Genomic DNA, 15,000 nt, shown 5'->3' on the forward strand with positions numbered 1-15,000 from the left:
ACCTTCAGTATCCTTGCTGGAACAAACCATTTATATTAGTTAAAGCAGTAACATCAGGCAAGAATAGCAGAACACTAAAAACAGAAATTTACAAGAGGAATATAAAAGCCAACTGAACTATTGAAAAGGTTGGAATTCTTTAAGGTCTTTGCTTTCTACAGAAAAGACAAGAGTGGGTAGCAGGTGAGGCTTCCTAAAGCGAACAGGCAGGATTCTGCAGCTGAAACTGTCCTTACTTCTTTGCCCTTTTTGTGAAGTCTCTAGAGACAACAGAGTGTGGTTGGGCTACCTTGGAGGGTCCAGGAGCCCCCCCCCCACAGACTGTACCCCCCATTCTAGTACTTAAATCACTGCTGCCAAACTGCCACTTAAATTTTGTGATAGAAATGTACTGCTTTTTCTCTTTAAAACAAAGCAAAAATAGGGAGTAAACACTTTGTTTAAATGTCTAATCATGCTTTAAGAAACCACAAAGGAGTATAAAACTAAAAAAAGGCAGGAACTCTAAGTAAATTTTGATTTAAAATAAAATGTGGCATTTTTACTATAGCCTTGCCTTCAGACTTAGGTGGTATTCCAGTGGCGGTGACTTCAAGCAAGACCAAAGGTTTTTTTTTATGGGGGTGTGTGTGTCCATGATCCGCATGTTTTCCACCTGTTACTGTAAATCTTAAGCTGTTTCACCAAAGAATAGTTTACTTTTTAAAAAGCTCCTATGCACTACTTCTAGACTTTTAAGTATTCATAATCAGACTCATATGAAAGGAAGTGCAGTAAAAACACTACTGTGTTGATGTTCCAAAAAGATAGGATGCATCTGCAGAAGTGGTTTGCTGGAGTGTCCGACTGCATTTAATATACCTTTTGACATAAGTAGTGCATTACCTGATGATGTTCTGTTGATCCCTGGCAGCCTGAATGAGCCAGTATAATGAGCCAGTATCAGCACAGACTTTGCAGATATTCGCTACAAATAACTGGCTTTCACTACAAATAGAAGAGAAACTTTTCTTCTTCAGTGGGAACTTCCTTCATAGTTTGGTGGGATAGCTGCAGTATGGAAAAGCTTTAAAGGAGTTGGCATTGTTTTTGATTGCAGATTGATGCATATTGAATTATAAGGTTCATAATCGATAGTAGTAGCATTGAAAGTGATGTGTCTGTTCTCCTTGCTATTCTTTGGCAGTGAATATAATAAAACCTGTTTACGCTGCATTTCTGTAGAAGAAAATTACCTAGAAAGAGTTTGGCAGGCATCAGTGAACATTCCCTGCCCCCCCCCCCCTTACCTTTCATTTTTTCAGTGGCTCTTCTGACAGTGACCTTGATGTGAAACTACTGGTGCATTTTGCTCCTATGTGAACTTAGATTTCTCATTCCCAAAGGAAAAGCAATTAGCTGTACTGGGTGGGCAATAATAAATTTGGCTGAGCATATGTTTGAAGGTAGGCCAAATTGAGCAAGCCCAATTTGTTTTCCAGAAAATTAAATGAAAGCTATTAAGTTTTTAAGATTGGACAGCCGGGACCTATAGTTTGCAGAAAGTTCAGGCAGGACTCTCCCTCCCCTCCTGCAAGGCTGCTGTTCAACAAAAAGCTATTTTTATGCCACTTATGAGGTTTTTCCCTCAGATAGTAATTCTAATGTGCCTTTAGTGTAAAGATTAATAAAGAGGACATATGAACCAATACTGTTCTGCTTAATTGGTTACGATCATAGCTTTTGATTTGTCCTGCGTGCCATGTTAAAATTATTTCTAAAATCTCATGGGTATGAACAGGCAGCTCTTCTGTTGTACAAGGCAGTCATGTCTACTGCACCTTTTTCCTAAGGGAGGAAATGATCCTTGACATTAAGATAGGAACCTCATTTTTACTTTAGCATATTTCTTTCCAAATTGCATATTTATTACACAGCATATAGAACCAATATTGCTTCTAATAATAACTTCTGTTGTACCTGTAACAGAGGGAGGAAAATAGGTGCCATGACTTGTATGTTCCTATCTCTGATAATCTTGAATGTAAATGTGTGGTCTGCTTGGAAATCAAAATGAACAGTTAACAAATTGTTGGATCTGCTGTTCATTATCAAACAACAAGAATTGTCTTTCCCATGAGAACCTCAGATACGTGTAATTCTTAACTACTGGAATCTTTGGAGAAAGATTAGTCATTTTCACTTTAAATATTCTGTTAAATAATACCTTGTACTGAAACATGCTGTTAGTTGAACTGCTCTTTAGGCTTTCCTTTGTTGGCTCCACAGTATCCTTGTCCTCAGACCCCAGTTTCTCTTTGCAATTTTCACTCTTTTACAGGGTGGATTTGATTTAAATCAAATCAATTTAATCATTAGTCAGTAAGACTAGAGTTAATCATGGTTTTCTACATAATTTGCATACATGCCTGCCTTACCCATAGATAGAAGAACATCACTAAAATATTCCCAAACTAGGTCTCTTTTATAGCCTGCTACTATTATAGGTTTACTCTTCCAGGGATAGAATAATAAGATAAACCTCAAGCTATACGCAAAAAGATCCAAAGACTTGTGGAATATTCCGCTCAAAAGGTTTCACTTTCAGTTTTACTGTTTGCCTTTCCCTCCTCACTCTTGTGCAAATCTATTCCACTCCTAACAATCTTCTTTTATTCATTGATTTTTTTTTTAAATTTAGCACTCAAGATGTAAGGGGTTGATTCTGTGTATACAGATTTGCAAAGAAACAGAGGGATTAAGGTCTTTTTCTCAACCTCGTATGTTTACTTTATATTTTTCTGTGAAAAAGAGGCATGTGATCTCTGCAGACACAAATTCACAGTTTTGAGAACAGTAAAACCAAGCATCTGTGACAGCATCTTCTAGATAGAAAAATTGCCCAATAATTTTGCAGATACCGCTGGAAGAGCATGCCATTGTGAGTGGATTAAAAGAATTCATTTACCCAAAAATTTAAACATTGCATTGATTATATAGACTCATGATGCATAATTAAAAATAATCTTTATTTCATTATGGAGTAATGTTTGGACTATAAGTATCTTAAATAGAAAACTTCCATCAGATAATTTTTCCTCAAAAAGTATTTTATTTAAAAATCCAATTTAGACTTTAAAAATGCAATTTAAATTTTTAAAAATGTTTGGCTTGACTGTGACTGGACTCCTCTGGAAGAGTCTCATAAAAACCAGCTGTGCCATGGGTGATATGGTCAATTCTAAAGGGGCAACATCAAAGGGGATTGCCACTTTGGGGAATCACATGGGTAGAGGTGTCCCCCTTCCCTCTTGTCTGGGAATAAGAACGCTAACAGGTTTCTGTGTGAGACAGGCCTGTGACTCTGACTCAAGGTGAAAACCTAGGCTGGGAAAATTGCTCCCATGCCTGTGCCCACTGCCGTCCTCCTCGCCCCACGCACAGGGAGGACGAGTGAGCAAGTCGTTGTCTTGTGCACTTGCCTCGTGGCATGTGCCCTCCTGCGCCTCGCCTCCCCTGATCATGCCCGTGCCCACGCCTTGCCTTCCCTCGCCATGCCCTCGCCTTAGCGCACGTGCCTGCACGCACCGCCCCACCCCCAACCCCTCACCAGCCTGTGCGCACTGCCAGCACCACCTTTCCGGCCTGTGCCCAGCCCCGGCACCTTTCAACTGGTCCCCTGGTGGAAAAGTTTGAGAACCCCCCCGCCATAGACCATGGTATATTCTTAGACTGTTTCCATAAGTTGCAGGGTTGGTTCCATTTTAGTCCCATGGCAGTTGAACTGTAGGGTGCCTGGAGTACCAGCTGATCTCCAGTGTTGTTTAAGAGCAACATGAAGCTGTTGGGAATGGGCAGCAGGTGATTTGAGGCAAGGTGTCACTGCTGTGCTGTCACATCCAGTTCTATTTGAATAAGGAATGACTGCCTGTTCTGAACATACGCCTGTAGGAACTCTCATCTTGGATGAGGGCTAATAAACTGGAGCTGGGTTGGCTGTTCCCAGATCTGGGAGCTGGTCTGTTTGCTTGTCTGGATGAGTTTGTACTCCCTCTGAAGGGCCAGTTCTATTTGTTGGACTTTGCTCCTGAATCCATGTTTGTTAGTGGAAGCCCACATAACCAAGATCCAGAGTGTCAGTTACCAACTTTGTCTGGTATGCCAATTCTCCCCATTCCTGGATGAGAATAATCTAGCCATGGTGGTAACCTCAGTTAGTTTGTTGTAATGGGCTTAATGTGGGGCCGCCATTGGGCCTGGTTAAGAAGCTGCAGCCAGTGCAGAATGCTGCATCTAAGCTGATCCCTGGGACACTGTGCTCACATAAGACCAGTACTAAAAGAACTGCATGGCCTGCCTATTAGCAACTGAACCCTTTTGACATACAACTTAGGACCAGGGTAACTGATGGCCTGCTTTCCCTTATATATATCTGACCAGCCATTAAGATCACCAGAGGAGGCCTTGCTGGTTATTTCATAATTTTTGGGATGTTGCTGTGTAATACCTCAACAGTGGGCCTTTTCAGTAGCACTCACCCTTCATGCAATTCAGGCGTCAGAACATTTGGCATCTTTCAGAAACCTCTTGAAAACACACTTGGTCATCCAGGCTTTTAATTAACCATGCCATTCTATTTTACTGTTTCTGTACTGCTCTCTATTTTGCATTACTATTGTAGTTACATCATTTTAAAACTGTATTTTAAACATGATTTTAATATTTAAATGGAAAATACGTAAGACTTTCTCTTAATATTTAACAGTATACAAAGAGTAAAAGTTATAAATAAAAATAAGATGTAATAATCTGGAGTAGCCTACATTAGCTTTTACAGAAATTCCTTAATTTTTTTTTAACCAAGGCTATTCTTTCCTATCTATATGTCTTAACCTTTCTTGTGAATATAGTACTTTCAGGGGTTAGGGTTACCCTTTCTCTATCTGCCTGGTAGAAAATGAAAACTATTTTTTTAGCCTCTGCATGCACTCAGAGTGAAGAATGCAGATTGATAAAGTTTGTTAAATATTTGCTACATTTGCAGTCTTGTTATTTGAGCATTGAAAACTCATGAAAGCATTCTGCATTTGACTTAATGTACATGTAGCACAATTGTAGACATGTTTAGTCAGAATTATTTCATTTGAGCTCAGTGGGATTTACTTCTTGCTAAATCTGCATAGGGGTGTAAGTTCAACATGACACTCAGTTCTGATGTGTTTAGTTTGCAGAAAAGGGTACTGAGAATTCTTCACCTTGCCATAGTGTGTGCTCTCACAATATTCAGGGATTTCCCTTTCTCTCTTTTCTATGAATAAAGAATTTGGCACTACCAGCCTGCATTTTAAGTGCATTCTGCAGTTTGCTATCTTGCTGACTTGGCAGATGGAATAGAGAGGGAGGGAGGGAAAGGTCCTCTTTCCTGAATCTCTTCACTGCATAGCTCTCAGTTCTGAGTACTACAGGAACAAAAGCTGAGTCAGAAGAGAGATGCAGTCTGCGCTATAGGCAGTCATGGCCCAGTTCAGGATTTTAGACTGCATGATCAACCACAACTGGAGTTTGATATGTAACCTGTATTGCGCTTGGAGTGGCCAGGTTTGTTCATTATATTTAGTTGTTTATCAAGAAGAGAAAATATTATCATGCAAAAGGCACATGTTCAACCTTGTCCATTTCTCTCTGTTACTGATTTGGCTATTCTGCACAATCTATGTCATATTTAGTGAATGCTAATTAGCTGAGCATTAGAAGTGCTTTTTTTATAGTTAATTTAGTTCAACTATTTAACTGGTTACTTACAGCTGTCTTTGCAAAGATCTAACTGACTTCATTGCAGTAGAAGCTGCAGCAGTGTAAGAGGCAGTTCTGTTCAAGAATGATGACAGATTCTGAAGGGACAGATTGATTTTTAAAGCGTTCATATACATAAATCTGTAGTTGCTATATAGCGTTTTTTCAGGGAAAATATACATACATATATATTCATTAACATGATTCTTTTTTACTGTGCAGGCAAAACATTTAATCTTAGAAATATTGTTATCTAGGAGTTTGACATTGCATGAGAAGTAAATATCTCTTAGTTTATTAACAGCCTAGAAAATTAATATTCTGCTTATCTGACTAGAAAGAATTGCTGGGATTGAACAGTTTTCATAAAGACAACAGATTTCCCCATTTTGAAATGCTGAAATCTGGTTTTGCTGAAGTCTACTTCTGTCTTATAGATTATTAGAAGTGACTCTGCATGTAAAAGTAGTGGGTAGGAAATACCACAGGGGGGTAGTAGTACTGTGTGTGCATGTGCGCACACCCAGAAGAGGGAATAAGTGCTAGGGTCATGTTAGCGTGGATGAGAATTGTGGTTGCCTGTCCCACATTAAACAGTATCAGAGTGGATGGGAGACTGTGGATCCCAGTTGGGCCTGGAGAGGTTGGTAAAGTGCATTGGAAAGTGACTTTCCTCATCTCAGCTGGGATGTGGTTATGTGCTGTTGGGGAGTGGTGATGGGCTAGGTTTTACCAACTACAGGCAGAGTTCACCTAAAACCACCAAGTGCCCCCACCCCCATCATGGAAAGTTTTATTGGTTTGCTTCAGAGACCATCTAATATATTCCCTCCCCTGCAACCCTAAGCCAGCTCTTGTAAGATACAGTCTGAAACATGCCCAAGAAACAAGGTGACTGAGTGCAAGGTGGTGTGATGGAGTAATTCTGATTCTCCAAGACCCCCGTTGTCCTTTATTAACCCTTCAAGCTCACTGCAATGTTCAGAGATAATGGGAATTGCAGTCCAAAACATTTCAAAAGTTCCAGGTTGCCTATCCCTGCCTTATAGTTTAGGTTCTCTTTGAGCAGAAGGGAGAGAAGCTACTCAAGGTAAGCCAAAGGAGACCCCACCATCATAACTACAACTTGTGAAGAGCTGGAAAATGCTATTTTATGGCTAGTGCTTGGGTAGCTTGTCTTGCTAGTATAAGGGAATGTACTACCCATGGCAAGTAATCATAAGGAGATTAGGAAAGTTTAGCTGAATTGAACCCATAGTCTACCCCAGCATCTTCTTTCATGCAATAACCCACAAGCAGAACACAAGAGAAAGAGCTTTCCTGTCCTAGTTACCCTATAGGAATTGCTAGCACTATCTCAGCCTGAAGGCTCCTTGGCCAATACTAATGCATAAACTTACCTTCTGTCACAGTTGTCAGACCTCCACATCAGGAATAGGCTTGGGATGTTCAGGGCAAAGGATTGTATCCAAGCATAAGCTCTGGCATCTCTCATTTTAGAAGTCATGCATTGTTTGGGATTAATAACATCTTGTTCCACCCAGACTAAGTTGAATCATGTGAATTTAAGTTGCCATTTTATTTATTTTTTAGTTTATATGCAGCCTACTACCATAGTCTCAAAGTAGCTATCCTGTTGATTTCAATGAAACTTAAATTCAACTAACTTAGGCTACATCCATACTGTTAAAAATTTGCATGTATGTTATGACACTACTACGTACTTTCAGGATGGTATGAATTAGGCCTCTTGGATGCTTATAATGATTCACAGAACATAATTATTTGGCTCATAATGGGGGGCAGGAAACATCAATTAAGTTAAAACAGAGTGTAAAAATACATGTAGTTTTTAGAACAATATGATGGAGGGGTTTCTTTTTCTGCCTTCCTTATAGTTTAGATTTATTTAGGCAGCTGACATTCTAAACAAATGAAGTAAACTTTGTTTAATGATTTTGTGTTTGGAGCCTGCAACAGAGTAGTTTAGCTCCAAGCAGAAATGGGTTGGCTCCAGAAAGGTCAAATGCTGCTCCTTGTATGAAATGTGTAATCTTCCAAGCCTCTAGAAATTTTAGATGTGCTCACTGCTTTTGGTCTCTCTATATTTTTGAATCTGCTCATTTCTCAGTCACTTGGCAAAGTCATAGCAGGCAATTGGCTGCACAGATGTGCCATTAAAAATGGGAGAAACAAACAATTGGGCCTAAGAACAAAGAGTGGAATTGGGTAATATGTGTTAAGTGAAACTGTCTGAGTAAATCTTAAGTGGATCTTGGCACTTATAAAACTCCAGGACTATGGTTTATATTACTGGGCAATCAGTGGAAAGAATTTTTTTAGGAGTTATATAGGTGAGTCTTCATAAAAGACAGGCTTTCATGAAGATTATATTACAATGCAAGAATAAAACATTCTTCTGAAAATATAGTGAAAAAGGAAAGCCTAGTACAGCAGAGTACAGCTCCATAGTTATCATTTTATTAGGGATTAAGTAGGGCTAGCACCAGCCTTGGATGGTGAAGAAGCAAGATGGTCCTTCTCCTTCCCTCTCCTTATTTTAAGGGGGAAGAATTACATAGACTGGATGTTGTGTGATGGCATTTATGTGGACTGCAGCACAGTCACTAGAAGTTGAGGGAAAAAGTGCTAGACCCTTTGAAGAAGTGAACCTTTTTCTTCTAGTGATGTGAAGGGATCTTCAAATTTTCCAACATGTGTTGCGAGAGGGTGCTTAATGTGCAATAATACATAAGCAACCCTAGTTAATTGGTGGATCTAAATGTAGTAGAGACAACTGATACAACTAATTGCATTGTTGCTGTTGATTAAGGGGCACAGTTGGCATTTGGGTCCACTGCAAGATTTGGTTCTTAGCTCTGAATCAAGTGAGGGCCTTTTGTCATTAATAAGTAACTGAGTAACATTAGGAGGTTGTTTCTAAGCAAACATCAGTTTCCTCCAGCTGCATTCCTAAGAGGCAGGATCTTTCCCAGTGGATGATTGTAGATCCTTTATGATCTAAAACCTTTTAATTATGAACTGCAACTACCCACTATGTTCTATCCTGTTCATTACTCTGAGTGCTTTCCTGGAGTAGTCAAGCCAGAAGATACAAAGATTCAAAACATTAGGAACCAGTTGATTTGTAGTTTGACCTCTCTAGTTACAGAATCACAGATAATAGGGTAGTAATTCTAAAAATCAGTTTAGGAGGGCAAATGGAACATGAGAAAGAGGGACCAGGGACTCACACTACAGCTTGATTGCATAATTCTCACTTTACACAGGGATGCCATGGTTTTATGCACACTGCAGAAAGATGTAGCCTGTAGTTATTCTTCATTTTTCTATGCTGTGGCTCTACCATTCATATAGCATAGCTATTTCTTTAAATGGAAATGGAATGTTTAGTTTTTACCTACCTATAATTACTACTACTACTACTACTACTATTATTATTATTATTATTAGAACATTTCTATGCTGCACCTTGCCAAAGCCTCAGGGCGGCTTACAACACAATAAAATACAATACAATATAAAAATAACAATATAATATAATAACAATTAATAATATAAAATAAATAAAAAATATAAACGATATAAAAGAAGTTAGAAAAGAAAAGTTAGAAAAGAAAAGTCGTATGACGTTCATATACATCCTGTAAAATATTCAAGTATTGATCAATAAAAAGGGGCGATAATAGAACTACAGAATTAAAACTTTTAAAATCAGATTGTACCAGTAAAACCATGGCTTGTTACTCAAGGAAGACTTGTTCAAAAAAAGGTGTCTTCAGCAAGTACCACAACCATGTCAGTGTCTGCTTGATATCAGTAGGCACACTATGCTGCATAGAGGGAGTTGCTACATGAAAAGCTCTACTCTGAGTGGACTCTAAATGGACCACAGGTCCGTGTGAAACTACCAGGAGTGTCTGATCTGATGAGTGGGCAGGCTGTCACAGGTTGGTAAGCATTCTCTTAGAGCAAGCATGCATGGCAACGACAAGAGCAACAGCAGCACCTTGTCCAATAGACAGGCCGGGAAGAAGTTAGTGTATAAATACTGATTCCATGTAGGAGCATAGAAATCTGTGCAGACAGTTTTGTCAAAGATAACGTGGGGGAGAAAAATAATTTTGGGCAAAGCTCTGGGATTCTTATTCTCCTGTTGGTGTGTATATTGGAATATCTGCTCTGTAGCTCCAGGAAAATGTGAAACAGGTGAACATGACAGTGAAGCTACAGCCTTTCATGACAATCCTTTCATGTCCCCCGATATCCAGGAGGCCCAAGGCTACCTTTCATGTTACCCAGACAGGCATTGGAGGTGTTTCAGGAAGTCAGGCATTATTCCCAATAAGAATGGCTCCAACATGACAACAGGGACATCCAAATATGGGCAGACCTAAGCAGAGAATGATTCCTCCTAGAGGAATGTTTCCACTGGGACTTCAGAACTATTGAGTGCAATGAGACCCTCACTGAATGCTGTAGATGGTTCCAGAATGTCTGGAACAAATATGGGTCCAGGATATGGCCAGATCATACAAATGACAATTGTATAGCATAATCTTCTGTGCCACCATGGAATTATGTAGGTTTACCAAGAGGTGGCAGGCCACCAGGGCCATCATGCCTAGTTCAGCAGATTCAACCAACTCTGGGGTAAAATGTATACTTTAATGAATGCAGTACCTCCTGGTCCCAACAGACCTATTTTTCCAATGGGACCAGGGTCTGATGGTCTGTGAGTGATTGGATTCACATCATGTGAATGGATCATTAGGCTCAGGAGACATGTACAATATCTCCTAAAACCATATGAGCCTGAACAATCAGCTCAGGACTCCTTGAGATGATGTGAAGCGAGAGGGAACTTTTTAAACCCTTTCCAGAATGAAAGTTACTGCCGCAGCATGGTGATGAGTATGTGATCCACTAACAAGTCTTTTTGTGAAGGCTGCACTGAGTTGGTCCTCTCCAGAGAGCTACTAAAGAAGGAAATTGACTCATCTCTGTGTACAGTTTAACAGAAAAGATCTCTACCACAATGGGACCCCCACCATCTTTCCAGTTTTGTGAAGAAAGTGGGTCGTGATCTGATTTCACTATAATTTGTGAAATTATATTGAGCATATCAGAGCTGCCCAAGACTGAATTGCTGTTATCTCTGTATGTGCATGTTACAGAGACATAGGTATGTGTGCATACATTAGAATGATGTAAAATATTATCATGAGGCATCTTAAATAGAAATAAGAAATAGGGACTTGTACAGTTATAAGTTTCACTGATACAATTCAGATTTACTTCCAGATGTGTCTAGGATGCAAACCTTTCAGTATTTGTTTTCAAGGGAAGTCTAAGTTTATATCAACTTGTTAATCCATGCAGAGAAGTACAATATTGTTTGTTGGCTCTGGTTTGATTGCTGTAGCATTCTTTTAGATATCCCAATCCCAAGTTGTATAGGGCCCAGAAGCAAATAGGCTGCCAATGTAGTTCCTTCAGTAGAGGTGTTACATGTTTAAAAGAGGCAGCTCCTGTCAGCAGTTACTGCCTTCAATGAGAACCATCTTGTTTTAGGCCCATGAATATTAGGCTAAGGAGTTTTAAGAAGGGCTTGCAATGCATAAAAAAGAAAGAAAAATGGAAACCATTTTCTTGCTATTTACATTTCTTAAGACTGACAGAAGGGTAGCTAGAATGAAGCTGAAAGTGCTCATATTATAGAATAAATTATTAATTTCATCCATCTGGTGAGAACTTTTTGTAACCAAATCTTTATTAGCATTTCCAATAGCTAGGTATTAAACTGATTCCCCCCACCCCCCCACACATGCCCCACAGTCCAGTCCTATACACTTACTTGGAATAAGTTCCATAAAGCTTTGCTATTTTACTTCTGAGCAGAGAGGTGTAAGATTACACTGTCATTCTTCCTTAAATGTTTCTTCCCATCAGTGACATGTTCTTATTTTGTATTGAATTATGAGAGTTTGTATATTGAACTGATAGAAAGGGAATTCCCTTTGGCTTTTAAAAGCTCCAAATTTTAAAGTTTCATATCACAACTCTAGATCATCTTCTGACACTCTTAATTTTAACACAGCCCACTTATTTTTTCATTAGAAATGCCTGGATAATTCACAGCAGTTTCTCAGTTGGTAATGTTAGTTACATTTTTTTGCACTCTGAATGTGGTAACCATGTAACGCAGTAGCTTCTAATCAAAAATGCTTCTTGGATTGGGGCCTACAAACATACTAGACACTGTTTCTTTGTCACCACAGTAGTGTTTACTCCCAATACATTGGTCCAACAATGTGTCTTATGTATTGCTTTCCGTCTTGTTGCCAGATAGTTTTATTCCTATTTTTTCCAAGTCAGGGCTCTCTTTCTTTGCCTTCTTATCCCTGTTATGGCCAAATTGACCCCCTTCTGGATATTTCCCATGGACCCTCTTAATAAACCAGCTCAGGTTAATGTCTAGCTTTACCACATTAGTATTAGTTGTTTAAGCAGCCACCACAATCTCAGGGATCTTTTATTACACAGTCAAAATCATAGCCTTTCACTGTGTTAATAGGAACCATCCTATCCCACCCTAGTCTACACTTACAGTCACTATCATGGATTGAATTTCATAGTGCCCTAAACAGCATTCCAGTGGCCGTAGGCTTGTTTAGAAAGCCCCCTCCAGGTCTGTAGACAGAACTCTAAGCTTGGAGGGTTTAGCTCCACCTAGCTAATGCATAAGTTTTCCTCTAAGCAGTTTTCCCTAAGAGGGAAATCTAGTCATGTGAGGTGGGGGACGGATGGATTTGGGGGCATGCTGGGGTAGATAGGTTTGGATCCAAGACCTTTGAAGATCTTGAGCATTTGGACATGCTCAAGTGCCCATCTAGTTGTTTTTTCCCTACTGTTGGCAGTGGGAGGGACTGATTCTTCTGTTGGTCCATGGGTAGAAGAAAAATACAGGAAGGCTTACCTTCTGCTACATGTCCTTTGAGCCATCTATGCTTAGGCTGGAGTAGTTTCTGATAGCAAAGACACTGTTGCTGAGAGTATAGGATTATTTTTGATGGGCTACTTGACTAAATGAGGATTTGTACAAGGATCTCTGTGGTCAAACAGTGGCCTTTGCTGCAGATTACTTTTTGGGGCTACTTGGTGTGTTACTCTGCTAGATTTGGTCCTGACTGCTACTGGACCAGAATAAAAGCATGCCTCCTTTTTAAAACAAGTAATACTGTGATGAACGAAATGGTAAGTTAACATATTCATACTGGTCAAGTAGTTTTAAATATTAACCTTAATAGAACAAAAATGTTTTGATAGTAAAAAAGATTGATAACTATGGTAATTTTTTCAAATAGTTATATTATTATCAGGGGTCCACATATTTTGGCTGGTCCTGGATAATCAGTCATGACATTATGGATGGCAGTCCCTTCCATTTCCATACTTAACAGCCTGGGAGCGGATTGAATGACTTGGTGGGGTTGCCCTACCAAGACCATCTCTGAAGCACATACAATGGCTGGGACTGTCTGCTGCTTATTCCACACTTGAAAGGAAATCTCAGGCTTTTGCTGTGCTAGTTGCATATCTGAGCCGCAAGCACAGTGGAACTCTGGGTAGGATATGCCACCATCTCCTCACACTGTCAGGGGGAAAGCTCAGGAATAAAAGCCATGGAATAAAAGTCCCCTTATTTGAGCACAATCAATTGCTTCCCTTAGAAATTAAAGTTTTAGAAAAGGAGAATGAAGTATGAATTTTAACATTGCTAGGAAAGGGGTGTGTGTGTGTGTGTGTGTGAGAGAGAGAGAGAGAGAATGACTATAAAACACTGAATGGTTCTTCTCTTTGACTTTTATCCTGTAGTACCACATTTGGCCTACCATTGCAACATTTAAAAGAAATAAAATTAAAACAGTAACAAAGTTACAGCCACTATTATTAAAAGAGCAAAACTCATTTTGTAAAATGTCTTGTGAAATGTATGCAGTTGGATGCTTACACAAGTATCTACAGCATCACTGCTTCAAGAAATACCTGGCAGTATTTGATTATGATAGTTGCTAACCCAGTCTTGACTGAATGCTTCTGGTTGCTATCCTAAAGGCTATGCATTATTATATTGCCATCCCCAGTCCACTTGGTTTATTGTTCAGCTGCATTTTCTTGCAGGGGAGACTGAGGGCCAGTCCACTCACCTCTTTGCTCAACTGTTGGCTTCTGAGATGTGCAGAAGACTTCCTAGCCCTCTTTTCCACTTTGATAGAGAGGTAGCTCTTGTATTGGTGCACCAGTACTTTACTCTTTATGTAAAGAGAAGTACTGTACCCATTGTTATATTTCATAGTTGCAAGATCAGTCTTCATTTCACTTAGTTTCTAGTTCTATATTTTAGTGTATTTCTTCCATCTGGTTGAAAGAAAAAGAGAGAAACAGGCTTATGTTAATAGCTTTTCTATTAGTAATTAATCTAGTATTAGTACATGGCTTGTTAGATTTAATTTTAATTGGACTTCCTTGCCCCTGGCAGAGCCCTTCTTGGGGTGAACAAGATGCAGTATTTGATTGCTATTGCTTCAACCTGAAGGCCTTGAGTCACTTTTTAGCACAAACTAATAAGGCTTTCATAAGTAAGCTTTTCTTTGCATATACTGGGCCTGCTTCCCTCTCAAGCTTTGACAGCATTAAAGGGTCTGCTAGCAAAGTGACAGATGCTCAGATGTAAAGACACTTGCACTGGACTTAGAACTTTAAGGCTGCACTGAATGGTGATCAGGAGGGTTTGGAGCAGCTTGCTAAGAGTGGCATGTAACTGAGCTGAACTGCCTGCACAGAAGTAAGTCTTTAGGAAGCTTTGCATTAATTTTAAAGAATTAGAAATCTAAATTTTAGTGAGCTGAGATGCCCTTATAAAAATGTCCTTATAGCTGTATGACCTCTTTTACTGAGGATTTAAAATATATACAGTGTATATATGGCAAACAAAGAGGGAGAAAGAGAAAAATATGAAGTGTTCACCATGAATCTGGGACCAATCAGCATAACAGCATCTCCACGGGTTGAGCCCGCCCAACACCAAACATCTGACCCCACCTGATTGCTAACTGGCTTTTCAGTCCTGTCACTTGACTCCATGAACTTTGTATAGACATCTGAACTGGGGAAGCCTGCAGGTGTAGGCAAAGGATTCCACAC

At 39.5% G+C, this 15,000-nt stretch overlaps 1 protein-coding gene and 1 pseudogene across 2 annotated transcripts in view; both read left to right on the forward strand.

Moving 5' to 3' along the window:
• Positions 1-15,000, forward strand: part of ARHGAP21 (Rho GTPase activating protein 21) — a 129,079-nt gene that overhangs the window by 26,880 nt on the left and 87,199 nt on the right. The gene's annotated exons all lie outside the window — the stretch shown is intronic.
• LOC123020936 lies at positions 9,651-10,596 on the forward strand (annotated as a pseudogene).

This window comes from Varanus komodoensis, unplaced genomic scaffold, assembly GCF_004798865.1.
Source record: "Varanus komodoensis strain SLA01 unplaced genomic scaffold, ASM479886v1 scaffold15, whole genome shotgun sequence".
Lineage (NCBI taxonomy): Eukaryota > Metazoa > Chordata > Lepidosauria > Squamata > Varanidae > Varanus > Varanus komodoensis.